Consider the following 9,608-nt stretch of genomic DNA (forward strand, 5'->3'; position numbering starts at 1 on the left):
GTGGTTGAAAACCAAAGTGCAATTCTTAATGCAGAAAATCCTGATAAATTTGAGCAGGAGAAGATGTGCATTAGTCCATTAATGCTGGGTGACAATCACAAAACTCAGGGGCATAAAACAGCAAGCATTTATTTCTTGTTTATCTGTTTGGTGTCATCTGGAGTTCAGCGGCTCCAAGCTTTAGCTGAGGGTTGGGCTTAGGTCTCTTACATGAGTATTCATTTTAAGACTGGGGTCAAAGGGGTAATGACCATCTAGTGGAAATTTGTCCCACAGCAGTGAGGAGTGCAAGAGGGCAAGTCCAACCGCACAGGCACAAGTCAACCCTTTACGAATCTTATTGACCAAAGCAACTCACATAGTGAAATCCAACATCAATGGGATATAAAAGCATATGCCTCAGATGGAAAGGGGAAGGGTGAATGTTCCCTTAGAATTTATTTTAAGTTGCCTTATGGGCTTCCCTGATGGCTCAGACGGTAAATAATCCATCTACAATGCAGGAGACCTGGGTTTAATCCCTGGGTCAGAAAAATCCCCTGGAGAAGGGAATGGCAACCCACTCCAGTATTCTTGACTGAAGAATCCTATGGACAGAGGAGCCTGGCAGGCTACAGTCCATAGGGTCGCAAAGAGTTGGACACAACAGAGCAACTAACAATGATGCTTAGTTGTTTATTAATAAGATGATTATTCTTATTAATAGGATGCGTTATATATTACTTTCTATTATATCTCAAGTTTTAAATTACTCCAGTTCAGATTCAATTTTTTAAATTTAAAATATTTACATATATACACAGGCTTCCCTGGTGGCTCAAACAGTAAAAAAATCTGCCTGCAATGCAGGCGACCCAAGTTCGATCCCTGGGTCGGGAAGATCCCCTGGACAAGAGAATGGCAACCCACTCCATATATATATGTGTATGTATATTTATGGCTGCACTGGGTCTTCGTTGCTGTGCACAGGCTTTCTGTAGTTGTGGCAAGTGGGGGCTACTCTCTGTTGCGGTCCACTGGCTTCTTATTGCAGTGGTTTCTCTCGTCGTGGAGCACGGCTCCAGGCACTCTGGCTTTAGTAGTTGTGGAGCATGGGCTTAGTTGCTCTGAGACATGGAGGATCTTCCTGGACCTGGGATGGAACCCATATTGCCTTCATTACAAAGTGAATTCCTAATCACTGGACCATCAGGGTAGTCCCCAGATTCAACTTTAAGTGATAGAAACTGCTAGATAACAGTAGATTACAAATTGCTAGATAACAATATAGAATTTTTTTGTACCTGTAAATGAAGTTCATAGGAAAGCAATCCAAAGCGACATGGTATCTTCATAATCTGGAGCCCAGTGCCTTCTCTCTAGATCTATTACTGTTTCTAGGTCACTTCCTGGTCCAAGATGCTAATCAAACTGCTTCAGCCATCAAGTTTACATTCCAGACAGCAAGACAGGAAATGGGATGAAGAAAATCCCATCTCCTGTCTTCCCAGAAGTTGCATACAATTTTTTGGCTCCAATTTATTGGTCAGAAATTATTCACATAATTATACGAGCAAGGGAAGATGAAAATTTATACTTTATTTTTGAAAGTCTGCAGGTGGCCATGTTTCCTGTGAAAAATAATGTTTTATGATGTTAATATACTATTAGGGAAGAACAGCTGTTAGTGTAAACAATTGGGTGAGTTTGCCACAAAATTACAAAGAAACCATTTGTATTCTCACTCAGCACTTCTGAGGCTGTGTTCAGTAGCTCTTCAACTCTTTGTAACCCCATGGACTGCAGCCCGCCAGGCTCCTCTGCCCATTGGCTTCTCCAGGCAAAAATACTGGAGTGGGTTGCAATTTTCTCCTCCGGGTGATCTTCCCAATCCAAGGAGCAAACCCACTTCTCCTATGTCGGCAGGTGGATTCTTTATATATATTCCCCACCACTGAGCCACTGGAGAAGTCCATCACTATTAAGCTTTTACATCAGATATTTAATTTCTTCTTATAAATTCTTACAACAAAAATATGATTGTTAACAGTAAAGACACCATAGATAATATTCCTTAAATTAACTTTCTGAATTATTTTTAGTTATAGCTAGCAAGCTGCTAAGAATAAGGTGGAAGGAAGGAGGTTTCTAACATGCACATTTATTCCCAATGGAGTTTATTCTCAGTGGTATCTCTATGATCTTTCATTCTGAAAATGAATTACAAGGAAAACCATACTTTATCTTTTCCACCATAATATGCTAATTTCAGTACATGAGTTCTTGAGAGATTTTGGAGGAGAAAACATTTCCTGTTATGAATAAATGGCTAAGATTCAGATTATCCCATAGATATTGATGGAACACTGCTTTTTATCATGATCATTAGCCTCTAATCAAGGTCATCCAAGATCTGTTCCCAATATATCTTTCTAGGTTTATCTCACACAACTCTTTTTCATGTATCTTTTAAAAATTTATTAAATGTTGCAACATGTGAAGTATTATATGACTTTCTCAAACAAACTAGATCTGTTGTGCCACCCAAATATATCCTGTATCTTTGTTTCCCTATGTTTGAGCCATCTTAGTAGAGTAACTCCCATCAGAGAACTATGAACTTATTCAATGCTTAAGACTGAATAATGCTTAAGATTATTCCGTGCTTAAGATTCTGCCTTTCAGGTGCAGGGGATTCAAGTTCAGTCCCTGGTCAGGGAACTAAGATCTCACATGCTGTGGGGCAACCAACCCCATGTGCTGCAACTAGAGAAGCTCCCATGCATCACAACTAGAGAAGCCCTCATACCACAATGAAGACCCAGGGTAGCCAAAAAAAAAAACCCAAAAAACTTATTCCTTCATTAAAGACTTAAACTAAAAATTTACTTCCTTACAAAAGCCTCTCTAGAATCCCACAATCAGAAATGACTCCTTTCTATATCCAAATATAACTATTTTTGTGTGCTAAGTCACTTCAGTCGTGTCTGACTCTTTGCAATCCTATGGACTGTAGCCCACCAGGCTTCTCTGTCCATGGGATTCTCCAGGCAAGAATACTGGAGTGAGTTGCCATTTCCTTCTCCAGGGGATCTTCCCAATCCAGGGATCAAACCTGCACCTCTTATGTCTCCTGCATTGGCAGGTGGATTCTTTACCACTAGCGACACCTGGGAAGTCCAAATATAACTATATTATATTCAATATTTCCTATACTATTTTACAATTGATTTTATTGAACATCCACTGTGCAATCTCTGTGCTAGATTTCATTCATACATTAAACAAACAATATTTTCTCATGCACATTCTACAAGCTGTCTCAGGTTTTACTTCTGTTCATCTTGCTTACCTCTACAAGGTAAAAAAAAAAAAAAGGAAAAACTGTCTTATCATCTGTATACCCTCTTGACACGTAGTACTGTGCCTTGTACTATTGGTTACATATTCAGCAAAAATATTTGATGCATGAATATTCTTGGTTTGTTTCATTTACTGCTTTCCCCCAACTCCAGGAGAGGCAATAAAAAGTATGTTACCATTATGTTAACTGCTATAGAAAAATTTGTTTAAAATCAAAGCACACATTTAAAAATATGTATGTGTCAACTGAAAAACAGCATAATCTAAAAGTTGAGATTTATGCTTTATTTGGTGGACTTGCTGAGGACTTAAGTCTGGGAGGAATCCTCTCAGATACCTCTAAGGCACTGCTTTGAAGAGTAAAGGAGGGGTCAGGATATATCAGAGTTTTGCAAAAATAAACCAGGTAGTTGAGCATCAAAAGATTTCTTCTAATTAAAGAAAAAGCAAACATCTCAAATTAATGAACTTAGCATTTTTCTGTATATGGGAAGATGCAAGAGTCCAGGCTCATTGAAATTATTCCTTTGTTTTGCATTAACTATCTAGGGCCAGTATCCCATTTTTATCTATCCTGAATCCCCTCAGGGTGTACATTGTGGTGGGGGACTTGATGGTCACAACATCCTTTGTTTATTGATATGGCAGGTGACATTGCCCATCCACATACATGTATCTTCATTATACAAATGGTGGAGATGGGGAAGAACCTACAAAATGAAAATCCAACCTTTACCTTACTAGAAATACAAAGTGTCCCAGTGTAAGATTACATGAATTTCAGGAGAAGACTACATATCAGGTCCGGTGTCCAGACTTGCAAAAACCGTATAGATCAAAGTAAACTCTGTCTAATCTTTGTCTGCTTTCTGTGATTAAAAGACAGAAAGAACACACCATAAAGAAGTGATCTTCAGGCATTTGGGGGGAATACTTACATCCTGCTACAACTACTGTGTATCATGATGTTTTCTGGCTCAGCAGCATTTTCCTTGTTTTCTCTTTATCCAGTCTTCAGATCTGCCGAATGGATCATAATTAGGAATCCGGTCATTCTTTCCCCAGCTCAGATTCAATTAGCCATATGTTACAGGCAGCAAACACAGAGGCTGTCAGACTTCAGCAATTACCAAGGGGAAAGAAGGTTGCGGGGTCAAAATCGTGGACTTAAAAAAAACTCATAAAGTAGAGGCAAACTCCTAATTATAGAGCATTAATCAGAATTTTTGTCTGATCATTCACCCGTCATCTCCACGGACCAACTCTGGAAATAGCAGCCTCCTATCCATGTGGGACAGAAGAGTGGAGCTCCTAGAGCAAAGGTATCAGAAAAGGAGATGAGTAAATATGCAATTCTGTTTACTTTCTCCATCTCAACAATGAGGAAAAATCGATAGGCTTACAGAATATGGCAATTGTACTTTCTAATGAAGGCTCTTTAGAAGGTAGCATTTGTTTTGTTGTTGTTTGTTTTGTTGTTTTTTTTTTTTAACTTACAAACGCTGATTCCAAACAAGTGGTCTTTTCACTGTGGGACACTTTATGCTTAATTAGGGCTGTGCTGGGTCAGCCCTGCTGTGGGAAAGGCTTAGCGTGGAGGATCACCATTAAATTCATTTTACTCAAAAAAGGTGAAGTTAAATTTAAAAATTTAACACTGAAAGCTGTGTGAGTTCTGAACTTTTCTTCTGTTATATGCTGATTTATTAGAGAAAGGGGGTTGGAAGTCCTAAGGGGTACATAACATTAAAAAAAAATAGTTAAAAGAAAATGAGTATTGAGGCATGGAGTTCTTGAGGAAAAACTTACATAATTAGGAAGGTTTGGTGAAGAAATCCACCACTTTATAAAAACCTATTAATTTTTGGCTAACCCACCGATTCATGCTCTTCTCCAAATAAGGAACAGAGTTACTATACAGCCACACTCCATTAAAAATAAAATTTATTCCACAGCAGGTCTGCCTCCTGGGCTAGCTTCCTCTTAGAAAATGCCTATTATAGATCCCAGTAATTTTCCCATGAGTTCTACGAAGAGTGTTTCTTCATGGTGGGTTTGAGTTTTTACCCACTATAATTTAAATGTCTCAAAGGATGTCACTTCAAGTCATTTCCCTCAGGAAAGTTGCTCCAGCCTGAAAAATATCTTCATTAAGAGATTTCTCTAGCATTTAACCTGGGAATTTTCCATTCTGTTTTATCTGGCATCAGAAATATGTCCTTTTCTCCCCAGCTTGACCACTGAACTTTGTTTGAGGAGCCAGTATGCTGGCATGAGAAGGTTGGTTGCCTTTTCTTCATAAAATAAGTGACTTTGAGCTCAATTTTACTGAGCACATGAAAATCCCCATTTGCTTTCATCCGCTCTATGTATCGGAGAAGGCAATGGCACCCCACTCCAGTACTCTTGCCTGGAAAATCCCATGGATGGAGGAGCCTGGTAGGCTGCAGTCCATGGGGTCGCTAGGAGTCGGACACGACTGAGCGACTTCACTTTCACTTTTCACTTTCATGCATTGGAGAAGGAAATGGCAACCCACTCCAGTGTTCTTGCCTGGAGAATCCCAGGGACGGAGAGCCTGGTGGGCTGCCGTCTATGGGGTCGCACAGAGTCGGACACGACTGAAGCGATTTAGCAGCAGCAGCAGCTCTATGTATGTGTTGGAGATACCAGTTTTGAGAATTTGGTCAAGGAGAAATTGAGCTTCGTTTAGAGGAGGATGAAGGCCAGTGGAGAGAATTTTTAAATGTAAATTTTAATTACGTCATACAAATAGAGCTTTTTTTTTTTTTTTAAGAAAACATTGAGAAGTTAAACTTTAATCTGGCAAAATGGAAACTGAGGAAACCAAAGAAGTTACAAGAACATGTGTGTGAAGCTTCAGAACTGTTTCCTTTTGAGGTAAAAAACAAACAAATGAAAAACTGGGAAAGCATTTTGCTAAGGAGTCAAGGCACAGACTTCTGATCCCTTTATGAACTTCTACCAAAACTCTTTTGCTTTAAATGCTTCTACTTCAATTTTAATAACTTAATTGGAATGACAAAGGAGGAAAGGGTTGTGGAAGCCAATATATTAAAAGATTGTTAAGGAAGGCCTGAGAGCCCTGTGGCTCTCGCTCAGCTCCATGGGGATGTGGATTTTTGTCACTGGAGTCCTTGGGCTTTTCAATGTGTGTGCACGCTGACAGTTCTATGGGAAGCAGAGCACTCCAACAGAGGTCCTGGAGGGCCCATAGATGGAATAGTGCAAGAGAACACACACACAGAAAAGCTACACATAGTCAAAATGGTTGCTTCTGACCACCTCGTAATTCAACTTTTGTAAAAAGAAAACTCTAGGGACTTCCCTGCTGGTCCAGGTGTTAAGAATCCACTTTGCAATGCGGGGGACATGGGTTTAATCCCTGATCGAGGAACTAAGATCCCACATGTAACTGCTGAAGCCCAGGCCACAAGTAGAGAGTCCCTGTACTGCAGTGAAAGATCCTGCATGATGCAGCTAAGACCCAAGATAGCCAAATAATAAATAAAAAGTAATATTTAAAACAAACAAAGAAAACTCCAAAGTCCTTCATTTAAATCAATGTCATGATGGCTTCAGTAAGGATTGTTGTGTTGGGCTGTCATATAGGATTGTTCAAGTTACCATGCAAAGGCCAGGCCTGAATTTAACAGGCCTTTGGTTGTGACTAGCCAGTGTCATTGCACACCACCCACTGGTTCATGTTGAAGCTTTCCTTAAGCTTTTAAATTCTGAAATTAAGAGCTTAAGAAATACAAGAATTTATCGCAGCAATGTTTACAATTGCCAAGACATGGAAGCAACCTATCTTGCTTCTATTGATAGATAAATGGATAAAGAAGATGTAGTATATATATACAATGGAATACCACTCAGCTGGAAAAAGTATGGAGTCACGGCACTTGCAGCAACACAGATGGAACCAGAGATTATCATGCTAAATGAAGAAAGTCAAAGACAAATATCATAACATATTGCTTACATGTGAAATCTAAAAAAAATGATACATATTAACCTGCATTCAAAACAGAAAACAAACTTATGGTTACCAAAAGGGAATGGGGGGAGGGATAAATTGGGAGTTTAGGATTAACATATCAGTTCAGCTCAGTTCAGTTGCTCAGTCGTGTCCGACTCCTTGCACCCCATGAATTGCAGCACGCCAGGCCTCCCTGTCCATCACCAACTCCCGAGAGTTCACCCAAACTCATGTGCATTGAGTCGGTGATGCCATCCAGCCATCTCATCCTCTGTCGTCCCCTTCTCTTCCTGCCCCCAATCCCTCCCAGCATCAGGGTCTTTTCCAATGAGTCAACTCTTCGCATGAGGTGGCCAAAGTATTGGAGTTTCAGCTTTAGCATCAGTCCTTCCAATGAACACCCAGGACTGGTCTCCTTCAGAATGGACTGGTTGGATCTCCTTGCAGTCCAAGGGACTCTCAAGAGTCTTCTCCAGCACCATATTTATAAAACAGAAAATCAATAAAGGCTTACCATATAGCACAGTGAACTATACTTAATATTTTGTAATAATCTATAAGGGAAAAAATGCCAAGAATATATTTATATATATAACTGAGTCACTTTCCTGCACACCTGAAACTAACACAATATTATAAATCAATTAAACTTTGATTTAAAAAATTAAAAACACGTACAAGGCGATCTTGCTATTTGCAACAACATGAATGGAACTTGAAGGCATTATGTTAAGTGAAATACAGCAGATCAGTCAGTCAGTCAGTCAGTTATGTCCAACTCTTTGTGACCACATGGATTGTAGCCCACCAGACTCCTCTGTCCATGGGATTCTCCAGGCAAGAATACTGTAGTGGGTTGCCATTTCCTCCTCTGGGGGATCCTCCCAACCCAGGGATTTAATCCACCTCTCCTGCATTGGCAGGCTGATTCTTTACCACTGTGAAACTCTGAAATGCAGCAGATAGGGAAACACAAATGCTGCATGATATTCATTTATATGTGAGTGAATTTTTTGAGAAAAAGCAAACTGGTAGATACAAAGGAAGATTGGTGGTGCCAGAGGTAGTAGTGGGTGGGTGGGTAGGGGATGGTGAAATTGATAAAGGTGGTCCAAAGGTACAAGCTTCCAGTTTTAAGATAAATAAGTCCCAGGGATGTAATGTAGAGTATGGGATCTTCCCAACCAAGAGATCCAACTCAGGTCTCCTGCACTGAAGGCAGATTCTTTTGGTCTGAGCCACCAGGGAAGCCCAACTATGTGGGATGATGGATGTTAACTAAATCTTGCTTGCAACATATACATGTATCAGATCATTATCAGTACACCTAAAGCTAATACAGTATTGTATATCAGTTACATCTCAGTTAAAAAAAATCCCCATTATCACTAAATTGATTAAATTTCCAAAGACAATTTGAAGAAAAATAAAAGAAATAAAGATATATAAAAGGCATGAAATAAAAATGTGTGCCCTAATGATTTATCACAAAGCAAGTCTTCTTGCAACTACCACTCAGATCAAGAAGTAGAATCTGGCCAGCGCTTCCAAAGCCCCTGTCACATCCCCTTCACCTCCTCCTGGTAATTACGGTAATCATTTCCTACCTGCTTTACAGTTCCAATGTATCCCAAACTCTATAGTCCTGCCTCTTTTGAATCTTGAATTTTATGGTAAATGGAATCCTACAGAATAAATGCTTTCATGACAGACTTTTTTTTCCCAATATATTTGTGAAATTTACCCAGGATCTCATCACAGCTGTAGTTAGCTCATTTTCACTCTTTTACAATCTTCGATTGTATATATCTAAAATTTTCTTATCTATTTTACTCCCTTTTTTCCAGGAAAAGAAAAGATTTATTTGCAGCAAATAAGAACACTGGGTATCTTTCCGAAAATAGTGTCTCCAATTTATCTATTCTACTCATAATGTGTGTTTGGGTATTTCCAATTTGAGATAAGAATAACACCATTAAGAGCGTTCTTCTACCGTCTCTTGGTGCACATGTATACACATTTCTCTTCTCTCTCTTCCTAGGAGTGGAAATGCTGGGTCCTAGGGTGTGCTTGTATTCAACTCTGCTGCTAGTTCCAATCTCTTTTCTAAGGAGGTTGTACTGATACACTTGCCAAGCAGCAGTGAATAAGAGTTCCTGCTGCTCGCTACTTGCCTCAATGACTGGTATTATCAGTCTTTTAAATTTTAGCCATTTTGATGGGTTTTATAGTCAAAGGAGAATTCACTCTCCGCACAACTCTT

Source organism: Bos javanicus, chromosome 5 (assembly GCF_032452875.1).
Source record: "Bos javanicus breed banteng chromosome 5, ARS-OSU_banteng_1.0, whole genome shotgun sequence".
NCBI classification, from domain to species: Eukaryota; Metazoa; Chordata; class Mammalia; order Artiodactyla; family Bovidae; genus Bos; species Bos javanicus.